General features: G+C 45.6%; 1 protein-coding gene across 1 annotated transcript in view; it reads left to right on the top strand.

The window, feature by feature from the left end:
* Positions 1–18,955, top strand: part of DENND2C (DENN domain containing 2C) — a 463,255-nt gene that overhangs the window by 7,082 nt on the left and 437,218 nt on the right. The gene's annotated exons all lie outside the window — the stretch shown is intronic.

Genomic DNA, 18,955 nt, shown 5'->3' with positions numbered 1-18,955 from the left:
AATCGAGAGGTGCCTCTCCGCAGAGGAAATGGTCAAAGAAACTCTCTCAGTCATGATGTGGCTATCACCATGCCTCGTCTTCTTTGAATAAAAGGAAGAATAGACGCCACAGGTCACAGGTCCCCGTCCTGAACGCAGGGTAGCCTGCCCAAGTACGTCGGCGACTCCTGCTGAGGTGGTGGTTTTTAGGCAGGCGATGGTAAACATTTTCGAGAAAGCAGCCTCGGCCCACTCGTAAGATAAGGCAAAGAGCCATGATCCTATCAAGTCTTCCAAGGTCGACAAGAAGAAGAGCAGGGTGAGAAGCCTTCGACCCATCGAAGCCCGTGAGGCCTCGAGTCAACGACAGGCCCAGCCCTCGTCCGTCGAAGACTCCTTCGAGTCATGGGTCAAGTCCTTGGAGGATTCCATTGATGCTGAAAGCGTCAAAACCTTTAACGCTGATAGCCTCGAAGCCCTCAATGCCTTCAAGGGAAATTGAAAAAACATTTAAACCTCTTCCTTAGAAGGAATTTTTCAAGTCCCTGGGCCGCATTACACGGATGGCGGTAAGGGTTTACCGGTATTTTACCGGTACCAGTAAATCCTTACCGCCTTACTACGAGGTCCCTTTGCGGGTTGGGGAATTTAACGCCTGCTTTTTGCAGGCATTAAAAACCAACCCGCAAAGGGACCCAGGGAGCTAATTACGGTACCGCAATTTGCGGTACCGTAATTAGCACCTTCCCCATTCCCATTATGCCCTATGGGGCAAAAATGGGAATGTGAAGGGCAATGGTGGAAGGGGGAATTACCGCCCCGCCGACCTTGGAATGGGCTGGTAATTCCCCTTTCCACGAAGGCGGTGCTGGTATTTTACCGGCATGAACCATGGCGCTAATAGCGCCATGGTTCTCCGCCATCCGTGTAATGAGGCCCCCTGTCTTCGGTTTTCGAAGAACATGAGCCCTCTGACCAAGACACCCCCCCCTTTTCGTTAGAGTATGGCACATTCAATGACACCCTCATATCAGAGGAATCTAGAATGAGAGATCTGTATGATAACTTACAATCTGCAAGTGCCCTTGACATTTTGTCGAGTTAGACTTTGGAAAGCCTGATCCATCAGAACATTCTGAGGCATCCTACATGCAGCTTATGGGCAAAGTGACAGAATCTCTGGGATGCGGCAGGCCAGCTTCACCTTTTGAGCAAGATGACCTCACGGATTTTTAGACAAAGGTCCTCAAAAAGGCCCTGTGTTACTTTTCCATATAGCCCTTCAGAAGAGGGCGAAAGCTAATTGGGAAGTGCCGGAGACAAACCCGGTTGTGAACAAAAATCTCACCAAGAAGTATAGACCTTTGAGCAGTGACCCAGAGTATCTGTCTAGACACCTGACACCAGAAACCTTGGTGGTTCAAGCTGCAACTTCTACCTCTAGGCAGGCAGCATATCCCACAATACCACTATACAGTAATGACAATCGTTTCAATGCTATGGCTAAGAAGATATTTTCAGCCAGAAGTATGGTTTTGAAGTCTCTTATGCCCTTGCAAAATGTTCCTACACCTTGTGGGATTGTATTTCTATGGCGACTGAACATATTCCTGGGAGAGAGGAGATAGAAGGGTTTCTTACCATTGTGAAGGACGGGAAAGATGCAATGTGTGAGCCTCTCCAATCAGGTTTTGACTCTGCCGACAGTATTAGCAGAGCCATGGTGGCGAGCAGTGTTACACACAGATTTGCATGGTTGAGGAAGTCTGGTTTGCACCTGATGTGCAGTCTAGACTTCTCAACATTCCCTTTGACAGCACTCATCTTTTTGGCAGTAAGGCTGACGGGAGCCTAGGAAAAATGCATACCTGAAAAGCAGCAGCCAAGTCTCTCGGTACCACCATCATATAGCCACACCATTCGCACCCGAGTGCACCGACATGGAGGGGAAAGTCGTTTCACTACTACTCCTCATTTGGAAGAGCGAGAGGAATGGCCAGTCAAACAGGTCAAAGGAAATGTTATCCTGGTGGACGAGGAAGAGGTGCCAAGTCCATCCAAGCAACAGCTTCTTTACCCTTAGCCGCTGCTTCATCCGCCTCAAAACCACTCTGAGGCCTTACTCTACAAGACCCCACTGGGAGGCAGACACACTCAGCATCTGCAAGAATGGCAGGGAATTACTTCAGATGCTTGGGCCTTGGAAACAGTAGCCCAGGGTTATTGCCTCCCTTTTTTAAAAAGGCCTCGAGATCACCCACTTGGGAGCCACTTGTACAAAACTCTGGTTCCACTCCTCTTGCAGGAAATTCTGAGTCTGCTAGAGAAAGGCGCTATAGAACCAGTACCTGTAAAAGAGAGGAACAAAGGGTGGTACTCCCCTTACATTTTGATTCCCAAAAAGGACAGAGGATAGAGACCCATTTTGGACTGGAGGTACTTGAACAAGTTCCTCAGGAAGGACTAGTTCAAAATGGGTACCCTTTCTCAGATTCTTCAGGCCCTCCAGCTTCAGGATTGGATGCTGTCATTGGACCTTCAGGATACTTACTTTCATGTGCCTATCCATCAGAAGCGCAGAAAGTACCTGAGGTTCACCGTTGGTAGTTCTCATGATCATTTTCGGGTTCTGGTGGTAGTAGCGAGTGTCAGGAGAGGGGGGATTCACGTCTACCCCTACCTGGACTATTGGCTGATCAAGGCCTGTTCGCCAGGACAACAGAAACAGAAACATCTCAGTGTACCCTGCCCCTCGCTTCTCCCTCAATTTCAAGAGGTCCCACATTATACCTTCCCAAAAGCTCCATTTCATCAGAGCAGTTCTGGATGCATGCTCAGGGAAAGCATATGCCCCCGAGGTGAGGGCTCAACACATTCTGCAGATGGTCACCAAATTCCAGAATGCCAGGCGTCTTCCGGCCTTCTACTTTTTGAGGTTGCTTGGTCTCATGGTATCCTGCATTTTCCTGGTGCCAGATGCTTGCCTGAGGATGAGATCCCTCCAGTGGGCCCTCAGAACTCAGCGATCTCAGTTTTCGGGCAAGATGTCAGAACTGCTTCAGGTTTTCCTAGCAGGATTGCGCAGGATCTCCTGTGGTGGGCCTGCAAGGACAACGTTCTGAAGGGGGAACATTTTTGGCAGCCATGGCCATAGATAACAGTAGTTTTGGATGCCTCACTCACAAGGTTGGGAGCCTACACCAACAATATGACTGTCAGCGGTCGTTGGTCCGAACTACACATCAATCTTTTGGAGCCGAGGGCAATCAGACTAGCGCTGAAGTCATTTCTGTCCTCTGAACAGGGATAGAATGTCCTGATAATGACAGACAACACAGTGGCCATGTACTACCTCAACAAGCAAGGAGGTTTAGGGTCACTACCACTGTGCAGAGAGGCACTGCAGCTCTGGGCAATTCAAGAAGGAATCTCCATATCAGCAGTTCATCTAGCCGGAGAGGAGAACACGGCAGTGCACAGTCTTCTACGAGTGTGAACTAGCTCGGGAAATCCTTGTTATGTTATAACATTTCTACAGCGCCAAAGCCCTCAGGCATCTAAGCGCTCCTTCACAAAGAAAAGGATCAGTGAGGATGACCGACGATTGGATGAAAAGTGCAGTTTTCAAAAGTTTTCGAAAAGCCGAGTGGTTGCTTTCTTCTCTGAGCGCCAGAGGTAGATTGTTCCATGCCTTTGACGCAAGCACTGGGAAAGAGCGTCCATTTCCACGAGCTCTCTTGGTCCTTGCCACCCGTAGGAGTTGGGTGGAGGTAGAGCGAAGATTTTTTGTGGGCTGGTATGTAGTGATCCTGTCCTTTAGGTAGCTCGGAGTCTGAATTTTAAAGGAGATCCTGGCTGATATGGGTAGCCAGTGTAACTCCTTTCTGGCAAAAGAGGTGGGTTCATATCTTTTCATGCCATAAATTATACGCACAGATGCGTTCTGGATTTTCTGCAGTCTGAGGATATCATATCTGCTAGCACCCCCCAATAGGGCATTGCAGTAATCCAGACGTGGCAAAACAACGGCCCTGGCTAGTTTGGCTCGACTATATTTAGAGATTAGTGGGGCGACCTGTCTCAGTACTCGCAAGTGGTATTGGGTATTCTTTTCAATGGCATCTACTTGTTAGGCAGAAACCTGTGCAGTTCCCTTAGGGACCACTGCAAAAAGTTTAAGACTGCAGGTGTTAGAAGTAAACCCAATTGGTAGCAGTCTGTACCACCCAGATTTACCTGGTAGCTGTGGCTGAGCAGTCAGACTTCTCTCAAGAAGAGTTAGGCAGTATATAGAGTATACACAATAGGGCTAGAAATACAGTAGTACAAGCAAACACTGACAAGAGCTTTGGTATAAAAGTATATAATTATTTATTTAAAAACACACTTGTAAAAATACACTGGCACTAATATGTCAAGCAAGTTCAAACACAGTCACTAGAAATATATACACCTCCCTAATTAATTATTGGACAAGTCTATGTTAAGACACCACTTATTCAGCAAAACAGAGGTGAGCGCGTAACCATAGATGTCACTCCAATAATTTGTTAAAAAAGAGGGAGAGAAAAGGCAGAATAGGAAAATCACACAGTACCAACACTTTTAAAGAACCACAGCAAGTCAAGAAAGGCAGGGTCTACTGTAGAGCAAAAAGTTCATAGGCCAGGCCCACTCTTGGAGAGAGCAAGGCGGAAGATCACACAGTGGAAATGCACTCAAAGTCTTTGCAGGAAAGTCAAAAAGAGGTTGGATCAAGTTAGAAAGGTAATGTTAACGGGTCCGAGGTCACCCCAGGATAGAGAGTCAAGGATTTACGGGACACCTTGGACAGTCTGTTGCAAGGGAGACCAGGCGGGACACAGTACCTGAAATGATGAGAAAGCTCCAACAGGGGCAGTTGTTCCTGGCAGCGGGTGCAAGTCAGGGCTTCGTCCAGGGGAAGAGAAGATCTCGACGTGGAGGAAAGCTGGAGGTTGTTGCACTGTCAGGGAAGAAACCAGCCGCGGAGTTTCCCGGTTAAAAGGTACTACCCTTTTATTCGCGGTAGGGGTGAAGGGTGGCTATCCGGCCGCCGGGGTGCTTGGCACGGGCGATTCGACCACGAGATGATCCAGGAAGGCGAAAAAGGTGAACTGGTTATCACCACCAGCTCGAAGGAAGAAGACTCTCCTGGAAGAAGATCTTCTCTGTCGTTGGGAAGTGGCGAGTTCGGTTCAGCAGGGCTCCACCGGTGGTGTCATCATTGCAGGTCGGCTCAGCTTCTCCCTCTTTGGATTCTTTAGGTCCTGTGGCGACTTCTGAAGTCCCCAAAGCCCTATTTTTATGCAGAAATCCCCCTTTCATCATTCCTAGCTGTCACTCAAACATGCTAAGTGGTGAGCCGGGCGGCTCACCACTAGGCCAATCACACAAAAGTGTGACTTGAGTTGCCGAGGCAACTCAGTCCAGGGTGCCTATTCCCCCCTCCCACACATCCTGTAGACCCAGGGTGGCACCACTTTTGGAGGCTTCTGTGCAGAAGCCCGCCAAAAGTGGAACAAAGGGCTCAACTTGTGTTGGAGTTACAGAGGCAAACACAAACGCCATTTTAAAACCGAGTCCTGGCAAAAAGACCCAACCGGGGAATAAATATTAAATAAATAACCCGGTGGTATCTTTAACACTGCACCAAAAAAGTGGTGCGTTTAAAATGAATGGGAAAATCCCATAGGAAAATATTCTGGTGGAATATTTCACGTGGTAACCACTGCCACCAGCCAGAAACTCGACAATCGAATTACCCCTACCAGTACTTCCACAATATGATGGTTTGTACTGGTTCTGTTCATAATAAGACTAGTAAAGTCAATGGTGACTTTACATGCCCTGGGAGACAGTAGTCAGTCCCAGGGTATGGAGTCTATGTTTGGGGGTCACTATGACACCCCTGTGTTACTGCACTGTGTTGCTGTGTAACACACTTACCAAAAACACATGAAGCCCTATGGAGTAAAAGACCCCGTAGCCCATAAAACACATTACAAAGTCAAAGGACATTCTCAAATCATACCTAAGAGTGGGAGAAAAAGAGTCTCACTCATAGCAGGAGAAAAAATTAAACCCCAAAAATCCAGCATAGCTGCTGGGGGACTCACTAGGTTTGGGAAATTAGCCTTTACAGAGAATTCTCCCTAACACTACTTGAGCCCCTGCATCCAAGGAGGCCTCCAGGTATGCACCCAGGGTCTTCACCTTATCGACCACTCCAATGAGGCTATCCTCAACCAAGAAGCTGGAAAAAGCAGGGACTAAGGCCTCTCTGGATTTCTTGGACCCATAAATCATAAGTTCTGTTTTCCCGGCGTTTAGGCATAGCCAATTTGTAGTCATCCAGTTCTTTACAACTCTGCAGACCTCATTTAGCTTGTACTGATCTTCCAGATGGTCTCCTGATAGCTCCATTAACAGCTGGAAATCGTCAGCATAATTTGTGAAGGAAAAGCCCAACTTTTCCAGTTCTCTGCAAAGAGGAACTATATAAATATTGAAGAGCAGGGGTGACAGGCATGCTCCCTTAGGGACGCCACACATAATGGTTTCCATTTCAGAGAATGCATCTCCCCAATGTACCCTAGATCTTCTACCCTCCAGAAATGATCTGACCCAATTTATTGTCTCGATAGCCAGTCCACCCGTGTCTAGCAGTCTATTCAGTAATATCTTATGGTCTAACAGATCGAAAGCTGCGCTAAGGTCTAACAATATTAACGGGCCCGGTCTACTTCTCTCCACTAAGGTCAGCATGTGGGTTTGGAGGTCCACCAGAGCGCTCTCTGTACCATGAAAGCGACGGAAGCCTGATTGTCTTTCATGTAGCCGACTTGTATTCTCAATGTGGAGTTGAAGGTGTGTTGTAGCTATCTTATCGACCAGCTTTAAGAAGAATAAGATCTTCACCCTTTGGGGAACCCCTCAGGTCGATCAGTTCACACCCAGTGTCAAGCCGAAGTGCAAGCTGTTCTGCTTCAGGGAATTTCCCTCAAGGGAAGCTCGAGGGGACGTGTTCGTAGTGGACTGGGAGTTTCCACTCCTGTATGCGTTTCCTCCAGACGGGATTTGGAAAGGCTGTCCTACACTCCATTCATGAAAAACATTGAGATGTATTACTCTTTCAAAAATGCGTACTCCCTCCTCAATGTACTGCTTTGGGAGTCTATCTAAAGAAGAGGAATACGTGGGAGGACACAAGCCATGCAAAGAACAACTTACTTATCCCTGGAAATGTTCTTTCGACTGGATGTTCCGCCCACGTATTCCTCATCGCCCCTCCCATCCTACCCCGCAGTAGAATTTCTGTGCATTAATGCTTATGTTCCTTGCACGTTTTGGTCTGTCTTGATCACACTCATGCCGGTTAACCTGTGGGAAGATGGGGAAAAAAACTGAACTGATGTAACGGGCGCAGTGCGTGCTATTTATACCTTCTATGATGTCAACCTTGAGACGGAGACCCTCAATGGACATTAATTCGACCACGATGACGCACAGCGCCCTGTGCCAAAAAAATAATACTGAAGCAGCTGATGCGGGAAGGGAGATATCTAAAGAGGAGTAATATGTGGGAGGAAAATCCAGTGAAAAGAACGTTACCATGGGTAAGTAACTTGTTCTTCTTGGGCTCCCTTCTGGATACGCATACTCCAAAAGACTTCCCCACAACTCGCCTATATACCATCAGAGAAAGAACGTGGGTTATTCTTGTCTGCACTCATCAATACTTCAAGTTGTTTATCTTGCTTCTACTTCTTTAAGCAATAACTCCTTCCCTCTCTTACATGATCTACCAACTAAGATGCTGCCAAAATGCTGCACCAGTCCACGGTTCTATTATTATTCTCCTGCATCAACTGGAATACAACCTGCTCATGTTCCACTCAATGTCATCAACATAAAAATGTGCCTGAACCACAAAAGATAATAGTAACAAAGGCAAAGGAATAGTGTATAACATGTAGAAAATCCGACCAAGTACTGAGCCTTCAATAAAGGTCAAGGTTGACAAATAAAATCTTTCCCTAGAACAGGAAAGGAACAATCTTGTCAGTAAGAAGAGAACCAAAAAGAACTGTACTAGGAACGTCAAGTGAAGACAAAGAAGGTAGAAGCCTAGGGTTGACCAACACTATACACAGCAACAAATCTAAGAGAACTAGGCTAGAACAAAGCTTTTGATGACTTACATAGATAATTTAAGGGGCTATAGCAAGTAGGGAGTTTCAATAGAATGACCAAGCAGGCAGAATCCTGATTGTAATGCAGACAGTAATTTATCAGAATTAACATAGGACCGATAAGGCAAAAGAGATATAGGCTGATAACTAGAAGAATTTGATAATTTGAGATTAGATTTATTTTTAATTAGTGAGCCAAAGTAGCATGTTTACAATAAATGGGGATTTTTCCAGTTTGAAGGGAAACATTTAACAACATCAGATAGGTAAGAGAAGAGGAAATTTAGATTGAATTAAGGGACCAGGTAAGGCATCAAACAGTGGATCAGTATTGGTAGTGCGAGAGATAATCAGATATCCTAGATCTTGCTCAATTACAGAGGAAAAAGAAGAAAAATTATGATTACCATAAAACAAAGATAAGCCATGGAAATTGATGAGGCGAGGAAAGGAGTAAGGGATATCTTCATTTTTGAAGTACAATTAGAAGCAAAATCTTCCGAACAAAGTGTGGAGTAGAGATGTGAATTGGGTGGAGGAGAAACAAGTATCTTATGAAGCGCAGAATTCAGAAGACGTGGAGAAGAGACATGATAAATGAATGATAAAAGTTAATTTTAGCGTCTTTAACAGCAAATGAATATACAGGTTGAAGCAAGGAAAATGTAGATTGATGAAATAAAGATTGTTATTTATACCAGAGTCCCGTTTTTCAAAGACAATATGTGAAATCTCTTAAAGATGTAGAATACATATATTTAGGTGTGAAAGTAGTAACAGCGCCAAGAACATGTAGAGAAAATTGAATAGAAAAGCCAAGAGCTTTACTCATTAAATCAAAACCAAGAAGAGTTAAATCACCTGAGGAAGGAAGGATAATTTAAGAGTATTGTTGTGACGTTCAGTATCTACCAGGGAAAGGAACATTGCTGCAGACTGTTTATCTCACCTGACTACAAATAAGGCCAAAGAAGAAGATTAAAATGAACAGGATTGTGTGTTACTAGTAGAACAGAAAAGGATTGCGAAGGATGAGCGGGAAGAGTGTATGGTAAATGATGAGACTTTGAGAAGGGTGAAGAATGAACTTGCAGAGAAAGGGATGATTACTAAAAGCTCAGTCATGGGTTCCGATTTAGAGGGGATGTGGATTGTGAAAGAGGAGTTGCATGTGAATGGAGAATTTGTAATGAGTTGTGACAGAATTGTTCCTCCTAGTGGTGTGTGGAAGAGGATTGTGGAGATTGCCCATGAAGGACGCCAACTGAAGAAACCAGAAAGTGGTCTGCTAGAGGCGCAAGGATAGTAGATCAGAGATCTCCATTAGACATTTCAAAGGTGGTAAGATCTATAGTACCACCAATATTATAAGTATGGGGAGAAAGCAACGTTTATCAATTATAAGAAGAAGCGATAAATAATAAAGGACAAGAAATGAAATCATACTCTGGAATATGAATAGTCAAATCTGATGTGACAAAGTGAGGAACTGAGTAAGGCGAACAAAAGTTAAAGTCACATTCCTCATAGATATGTGAAATGGACCCAATTGGGCAATATATAGTTATTATAATCAATGGAGTAGGAAAAGAGAAATTAACTAAGTGGCACTTAAAAGAAGAGGCAACAGGTAACAGGGTACTAAGTGGAACTGTAATCCTGTTGGGTTGATATAAAATATCAACACCACCACTATTACAGATTTAAAAGGGTGTGCAGAAAACAAGCCTTAGTTGATGTAAGCGCAGCATTAGCATGATAAATCCAAGTTTCAGTCAGACACAAACATATCAAGTTAAGAGAAGGAAAAAGACCAAGAACTAGGTCAGATTTATTTACAGTGCCCTTAGGCTTCCAGAGACCCAAATTAAAGTGAGTTGATGACTGGCAATGAAGAGGGCGGTGCGTTAGATAAGAGAGGTTTGCGCCACTATAACATTGTTTATGCTTTGTTGTGCCTAGCTAAACGGACTGAGATATCCATCTATACTGTTCAACAAAGAGCTGGTACAGAAATAGATATTGACGACATCATAAATCAGATGATAGACAAATGTTGGGCCTGTTTTACAAAACGTTTTCCAATGGGACTGCACCATTGTAAAACGCTTTTGTAAATCAGGCCATTATGTGAGAATGAAACTACAGAATGTTATTGTCCTACAGGTACTTCCGACACAAACAGGTCCCAACAGGAATCACCTTTCAGAAACCACCATTAAAGCGTATGTCATAGGGCTTAAACTCCATAAGGACACTCATACAAGGGGGGGGCCTCCATGAGATCTAGTTCTGTGATCCCCTCCAGCAAGATGGTATGGCCAGGAGGGCTGGGAGGTCTACAGGTGGGCAGACTGAAGAACCATGTGATGGTCGATGATCGAGCAGTAGGACCCCCCTGATACCCAAGGGAGTCAGGAACTGGCCCCCCCAAGAGCATGCTGGCGGACCTGGTGAACTCTGGTTTAAACATCTCCAGTCAGATCCTTGTGCCACATTAGTCGCAGAATCTTGCCCAACTCCATTCTTTGTGTATCTTGAACCACTAGCTTGTTTCGAATGAGCCCGTATGACACAATATCGGCCGCGCCATAGACTATGATGGCAGATGAAAAGGTTCTGCAGCATCCACTTTGCTGACTTCCCTGCGTATTGGTCTTAGCCCAAGCCTGTACCCCACTTTCAAATATACTTCTTCCAACCTTATTTTGAATGGGTAAGTGGGGAAACTTATGTAAAGCCTTTTAAAAACAAACTGGCCGCCGGCAGGTTGTGCATATATAACCCAACCATTCATGTCAGAGAAATAAGCTAAGTCACGAGTTTATTGCTACACTTCTGAATATTCTGAATGCACAGAAACACTTTTCGAAATGAGAAATGAAGGCAGTCCTTGCTTTTCTCACACACAGGTTTATCTTAAAGGCGATTTCATGACTAACCAGTGTAATGTACAGCATTTTGAATTGCTTCAAGGTGAAAGGTATCACTCCAGTGAGCACGCACTTCTGGGGCAACTGCAGAATTTACATTTCTCTGACCAAGACTGATTGGTTAGCAGACATACTCTACAGTTATTCAATCACCATAAACGTTATCTTTGGGTTGGAGCGCCAACGCTTTCATTGCAAGCTAAGCTAATCAAGTATAGCCAGCACTGTGGTCGCTGGTTAGATGGCCTAAGTATGTTCGGATTGCCATGTAATCCTGCCATGACTTGTGAGTTGCTGACTGTTGTATCCAAGCCTGAAGGATAGAAAAAGAGGTGGAGAAAGCAGGGCAGATCCTTTAAGAAGGACTCCCTTGTTTGCGACATGGTTGAAGGCGTGTAAAATGGGTGCTGCCCCTCTCCCTTTGAACTCAGAAAGTGCCAGAAACACAGCTGTTCCCTGAGTAGTTCCCCTATTGGTGGCAAGTCCACCTACCTATATTTGACACATATACCCCACATGATCTCCAGACTTACACACACTCATTTAGTGGTATCAGTCCCCACTGTCTGTCACAGTCACTTTTGAATGAATGCACTGTTTGTCTCTCTATCATTTGGTCTTCCGATGCTCTTCATTGTAATAGGCTAAGCTCTAGTGCTACTCCGAAGCCACCTTCATCTCTGCCTGTACCACACCCACCCAGACTCATGTTGTGCTCTCTGGTTGTTGAAGTACTTGCCTGCTAACAAATGCTTCTTTTCTGTACTGTGTGCATTCATTTTAGCAATGTGAAGGTTTCTATCATTGAAACATCCCCCAAAAGCCTCGCCTCTTTCAGTATTGTCCAGATTAATTCTGAGCCTCGCCTCATAAGAGTTCAAAACGCACATGAATTCATCATCTGTTTCCAAAATGGAAGCAGCGCGCCTTAACCCTTCGGGGACGTGGGGCCTCGAGCACTGGACACAATACTCCATTGAAGACAAGATGAGCTAATAATGAACATTCACTTCACTGAATACAATTGGAATTTCAAATTAGGGGGCATTAATTGCTTGTGCATTTGGTTGAAACCAAAGACAATTTTTTCAGAAAGACAGTCGTTTAACATAGACCCATTACGGGAATCCAATTTGTTTTGCGCCAGATAGCCACACACTGGGTAGGTCTAGTCTTAAAGTGACTCCTGGAAGGGTATTAAACCAGCTGGCAGAAATTGGTAGGAAACCGTTATTTTGTTTGAAAGTTGCTGTCATGAAAATAACTTATTAAAATTAGTTTTAAACAACAAAAGTTCGAGAAAAGCATGTTGTCTCTTTTAGTCCTCTCGTAAACATCACCACTTCTGAATTATGCTTTGGAATTCTCCCACACTGTCATTCTTACCGTGGGCACCTCATTTAATATTCACTCTTCATCGACACCTATAAAATGCTGTCGTTTTATGGAAACAAAATGTAAATGCATTATTACAAAGCAGACATAGATATCATTTTAAGTCTGTCTAAATTCTCGTTTGTTGTTATTAGCAATAGTAGCTAGATTTGAACATAATGTAGTTTATTTGTCAAAAAATAAAAATACACGACATTGATCTATGTTTCCTACTGCTTCATGTGCGTTCAAGCTGTGAGTAGCTGTCAGGGTGGTAGTGGGAGGTTTACAAAAGGACAACTAGGCTGTTAGACCCCACAAAGGAATACAAACAATTGGAAATTAGTAAGAAGAAATTCGTTTTTGTATGGGTGGTGCATTTGCCTGTTCATTTGTTTCATTTCCAACCAAAAACCTCAGAATGTGTGCATCTAGGGCCCTGCAAACCATCCCCATAAAAGGATGAGTATAGAGAATGGCTGCCAGATATTGTTTGGCCAGTTGATTTGAGCCACTGAGGTTGAACGTTTATCAGGTTGCCATATGTTTGGTTTATCCATGTATTCATGTATTCATCATTTTTCGTCTAAGAAACATTTGATTGAATGTGGCCAAACTCAGGGGTTTCACGCTAGCTGAGAAAGTTCCTTCCTGTAAATCATCTATTTACAAGTGATGTTCTTGAATAAAGGCATTCGTGCCATCTTTCAGATGTTTGTCGGGTAACGTGTAGGTTGTGTAGCTGAGCAGAGAATGTGCCCTGTGCTCATGATCACACTCTTGTGACTCGTCTTCCTGTATTACTCTCCTTCACAGTCAAGTTGAAGGTTTTCAGGAACCCGCTTTCCTTTTTGCAGTGTCATCTCTGCCCCCGACGTTCTCCAGCAGAAGTGTGCTGGTAGATAAGCTCTGCTCCAAGTAGTGCGTGGATCTACACACCACACTGTTGGCTCTGTGGCGCTAGGCTTCCATGTGACGTGTGTATAAATCTATTGAGGCGTGTGTATGTATGGGGATGTGTCTGTGTGTGTGTGTGTGTGATCACACAAGCCCCCGGCTGAGTCCCACGCGCAATGAAAAACAATCAAACACACACACCCACCAACAAATGTCTAAACAGTATACATATGTGTGTGTGTGTGTCGCCTTCCCAGCTCATTCAGCCTTTTACAGTCTATAAGGTGTTTTCCTCGAAGCACTTTTGTGCCTTTCGCACTGGTCAGAGAGGCAGTCAATTCAGGTGTTACTGGTCAAATTTGGTTTGCGCCTTGAAACACTTGCATATAGGCGCGTTATAAATGCTATATCATATTATATCATATCATAATCTAAATGTGTTGCTGTAGGGAGTTCCAGTTGTTGTAGTCCATGAAGGCACCCACGAACCAACTCTCCCGCATTACATAGTGTAACACCCACAGTGAGTGGGTGACCAATGGTGTGGCTCTCCTGAGGGGCATGTGCCACCCTGGTGCTGCCTCTCTGGAGTCCCGAGCTACCAAATAGTATTTGTGTGCACACACGGGTTGTGGAGGGGGTGAGTGGCACACTCTTTTCAGCAGCTGTTTGAGCCTCTAACAGTCCAGATGGTATTCTTCTCCAAGCGCTCTTGTGCCCCTCGCACTCATCAGGGAGGCAGTCATTTCAGGTGTTAGTGGCGAGTCCAAATTTGTTACTGCAAGGAATTCTGATTGCAGTAGTTCATGAAAGTAGCCAGGAGCCTACTCTTCCCCTTTACATAGTATAATACCCACAATGTGGGTGGTACCAATAGTCTGGCTCTCATCTGGTGGGCATGTGTCACCCTGTGCTGCCCTGTGACATTTGGAGCTCCCAAATACTATTTTTTGCACACAATCTGGGTTAGGTTTCCCAGCTCACTCAGCCTCTTACATTCCAGGTGGTGTAGATTGAATAGGCACAAATGTATGATTTATTGGCTGCATTTCTAACGACAAGCCTTATTTTGCGCAAATTTGCCTTCTCACAATGCCCTGCTCGGTGGCATTGGAGGTGAACTTCCAGGGCTGACTTCGGGGTGGCCCTGTGACTTGTGTTGTTTAACTGAAATTATTTATTAATACTCTCATATTTCAGGTTGAAGAGTGTTTTGATTTTTATTAAACCTACAATAACAATGAATGTGATGTTCTTTTTTAATTTTATTTTGATTGTACATTTTCGGTTATAAACAAACCTTTTACACACGTTCTTAAACTTGACAGTAAATAGACATAAATACATATTACATAGCTTAGATAAACATAGTTAAAAATGTAAATGTAAATATACGCACATTTAAATAAAATAAGCAATATATCATTATCATACGTTAATCAAACAGGACGTATTAAAATATCCAATTAATGAATATGACCAGAGTATTAGAGTCACCCACATAATATATTCAGTTTGGTAATCAGAAAAAAGGCTTCCCTCCAAACATGGAATGGAGCGGCTGAAATCACAATGGACTCTACTCCATACATGGTAGTGCAAAACTGGTCACTTCCCATTAAATCATAACTGGTACCGAAATTGCAGTAGCTTTTAAGATGAGGTTTCAGCCTAATGCATTGCGTACGAAGATGGGGAGCAGACTCTATAGTCGACTTACATAATCGGCAGATCCTCTAATTTTAGGGCAATTGTTCCCACCGGCCAGTGTTTTCAAGAGTGTGTTCAAGAGTAGGCAAAATATTAAGCCGTAGGTAAATGATGAATCTTCGAATTTGTGTTGAATATAATTTGGTTAAATATGAACATGGGAGGTTATATTGAAATCCCTGTGTGCTGTATAATTTCAATGTAGTCGAACTGTCAATATTATTACAGATGTCCAAATCACTAGTTTTATTTTTCACAGTGATAGTCCTACTAGGATTTAATATCAAATCTTTAATGGGTAAATTAAAGATGGATACATAGTCAAGGCAGGACAAACTGGTCCCATTGGTCAAAGTACATAGGGGGGAATCTGCGCTCCTATGTTTATAGTTTAAACAGATAAGATCATGCATATGAAGAGTCATGACCCACACTGAAATCACCCCCATTATCACATTGCTTGCAGCAAGATGGAATCACAACACAAGTATCTTCAAAAGAGGACCAAATGAGATCAGCAAGTTGGGGTGGGGCGTTTAGTTCACCATCTACGATAACATTTCTGTTCGGACAACTTTCAAACCAGTTGCTGAGAATTTTATCAATGTGATATAGGATATTTTTTTTTTTTTATTTTTTATTTTTTTTTTTTATTTTAAACTTTTATTTTTGTTGGCAGAGGTTCACAGGGTACAAACATCAGGACAACAAGCATATGAATCGAGTGGCTCGTAGAGCTGTCAACGGGCCACATTAACATCTTTACAACAATGACTGTAATATTTTACAAACAAAAGAGGAGGCTGGGTAAAATCACAATGCATGGGTGGGTGCCGGGGATGGGCAGGACTCCGAAGTGGCGTCAGACAGGTTATTGAGATATGAGGTGAATTCACTCCAAATGTTCTTAGGGCGAGAACGAGCAGGCAGCGTAGCCAGATAGTCCTCCTCGCAGTTCCGTGACCATGTGAGCATGCCCAACCATCTCTGAGGGGTCGGGGGAGAGGAACACCGCCAGGCCTGAAGTATACATTTCTTGGCAACCATGCAACTTATGTCTAGAAACTTTTTTTGGCGTTTAGTTTCCTCGGTGCCCCAAACCCCAAATAGGACTGCTAGAGGGTCGGGATCAACAGTGGTTTCAGTTACTGCACTAAGTGTGTTCATGACCCCTCCCCAGAAATCGGACAGCTTGTGGCAGGACCAGAACATATGGAGGTGATCAGCCTCTGTGGCCCTGCAGCACGGGCAGAGGCGCACCTCGGAGCGAGCAAACCCAGAAGTCCTGTGAGGTGTGTAGTATAGCCTGTTGAGGAGTTTATACTGCATGGCCCGGAAGCGAAAGTTGGAGGAGACTCTTTTGGTGTGGAGGCACATGCCATCCCATAACCCATCCGGTATCTCTAGCCCCAACTCATCAGCCCATTTGTTGCGCGCCCCAAGGATCGGGGCAGGGGAGGCATCCTGCAGGATGTGATACAGTGATGAGACAACCCCCCGTGCCCCGCCCGAATTGGCAATGTACGCTAAAGCAGGGTCGTCTGGGGGTTCGTTCGGGAAGGAGGGCCACATAGTGCGGAACGAAGCGCGAAGCCTGAAGTATTGAAGGGTCTCTAAGGGGGATCTGGTGTGACCCGGCCTCCACGTCTGGGGATCTATAAATTTGCCCTCTGGGTAGAAGTCAGACAGCGCCCTATATCCCAAAGCCTCCCAATGGCGGGTCAAGGCCACATCGTGCGTGGGTTCCAGGCCCGGGAAGGCCCACACAGGCAGCCACTTGTAATACGGAGAAGTCCCAGGCGATGGGCTTAGTATGTGTGACCAGGCGAATAATGTCGCGGCTAAGGGGTCAATGGGGGAGTCCGGTGCGTAATGTCGGTGCAGCACTAGGGTCATCAGATTAATACCCGAGGATGCCAGCCGTTCCAGCTTGACGTGAGGGCGTCCCGGGGCGCCAGGGTACCAGTGGGTGGCATACTGGGCTTGGGCCGCGAACCAATATGTAGCCAGGTCAGGGGCAGCCATACCCCCCCGCCTGTACGAGAGTGCCATGTCAGTCCACTTTTTGCGTACCGCACCAGAGTGCCAGAGGAACTGTGCGCAGAGCGTGTGAAGCTTAGTGAAGTATGCCTTCCCAGGCCACAGGGGCACATTGCTAAAGGTGTACAGGAGCTTGGGGAGGAGGATCATTTTGATCAGGGACAGTCGACCAGCAAAGGACAACGGGAGAGTGCGCCATCGTGAAATTTTGGTCTCAACGGTCCGCGCCACAGCGGAGTAATTATCGGTGAGTAGGGTGGGTTTAGTGAGGGATACATGTACTCCCAGGTATCTAATACCGTTAGGGGCCCAGCGCAGGGGATATTCAGAAGCGGGGTGTGTGGTAACTCTCGTAAGCGGGAAGATCTCCGACTTGGAGTAATTGATCGTAAAGCCGGAGTGTGTACCAATGCGAGTGATGTCTCTCAGTATGGGGTTGAGGTGAGTAGCGGGATCCCTGATGTAGAGTAGGACGTCATCTGCATATAGGGATATGATTTCAGGCTCCTCTATTAATCTTATACCTTTGCGAGAATGTCTCGAACGCACATAGTCCGCCATCGGTTCAATCGCCAGTGCGAAGAGAATCGGCGAGAAGGGGCAGCCCTGCCGGGTGCCTCTGAAAAGCGTGAAGATCTCAGATGTAAGAGAATTAACACGAACCCGCGCCACGGGGGATGTGTACAAGAGTCTGATGTATCCTATCATGTTGGGGCCAACACCCATTGTCTCGAGGACCAGCCACATATATTTCCAAGAGACCATGTCAAAGGCCTTCTGGGCGTCTAGCGTAACCGCTGCAGCCTGGGCGTCTTGGTCTATGCGAGACATGACATTAAACAGTCTCCTGATATTGTGGGAAGTGGACCTGCCCGGGACGAAGCCCGCCTGGTCCTCGTGCACAAGGTGCGTCATTATTGGTAAGAAACGGTTGGCAATAATTTTAGCGAAGATCTTTGTGTCAAGGTTCATGAGAGAGAGGGGTCTGTAAGACCCACATTCGTCTACCGGCTTGCCCGGTTTGAGCAGCACCGTGATTACCGCTTCCCGCATGGAGGGGGGAAGGATGGAGGTTTGTAGCGCCTCGTTCCATACCTCGAACAGCCGAGGGGCCAGGACAGCAATGTGTTCCAGATAAAAGTTGGCGGTGAGGCCGTCAGGGCCAGGCGCCTTGCCTTTGGGCAAGTCGGAGATGGACGACACTATCTCGTCTAATGTAATCGGGGAGTCTAACTGGTCCCTAGTCTGTTGGGAAATCTCCGTAGTGGGGATTTGCCCGAGGAGTTCGCGCATATGCTGCTCGGTGTGTTCTGCGGGCTGGGAGTAGAGGGAGCTGTAAAACTCAGTGAATGTCTCTAGTATTTTCGGGTCCGCCCATTGTGCGTCCCCATTCCGATCTTTGATGGAGGATATCTGTGTACAGCCCAATTCCCCCCTAACCAGGGTCGCAAGCGTTTTCCCAGGTCTATCGCCCTCCCCATATCTCCTGGCGGCCTGTGGGCGACTGAAATAGCGGACTTCGGAGGTGGCCAGTGTATTATATACTTGAAGTTCGTTAGAAATCTGGGCAAGAATGGCGGGGTCAGAGTCGGTAGTGGCGCGTTGCTCAAGTTGTTTCAATTTGGCCTCAGATTGCCCCAGGGCAGTTCTAATGGCCTTCAGCACCCCGGCCTCCCGAGAGATGGACATGCCCCTTATGTATACCTTGAAGGCCTCCCACCTAACCGCTGCGGTCGTGACCTGGAGAGAGTTAAGTTCAAAGAACGACTCGATATCCGCTAGTATTTCGGCCTTAAACACGATGTCCTT

This window comes from Ambystoma mexicanum, chromosome 13, assembly GCF_040938575.1.
Source record: "Ambystoma mexicanum isolate Mex_15411 chromosome 13, UKY_AmexF1_1, whole genome shotgun sequence".
NCBI lineage: Eukaryota > Metazoa > Chordata > Amphibia > Caudata > Ambystomatidae > Ambystoma > Ambystoma mexicanum.
The sequence above is the reverse complement of the archived record's forward strand: the minus strand, read 5'-3'. Positions and strand labels throughout refer to the sequence as shown.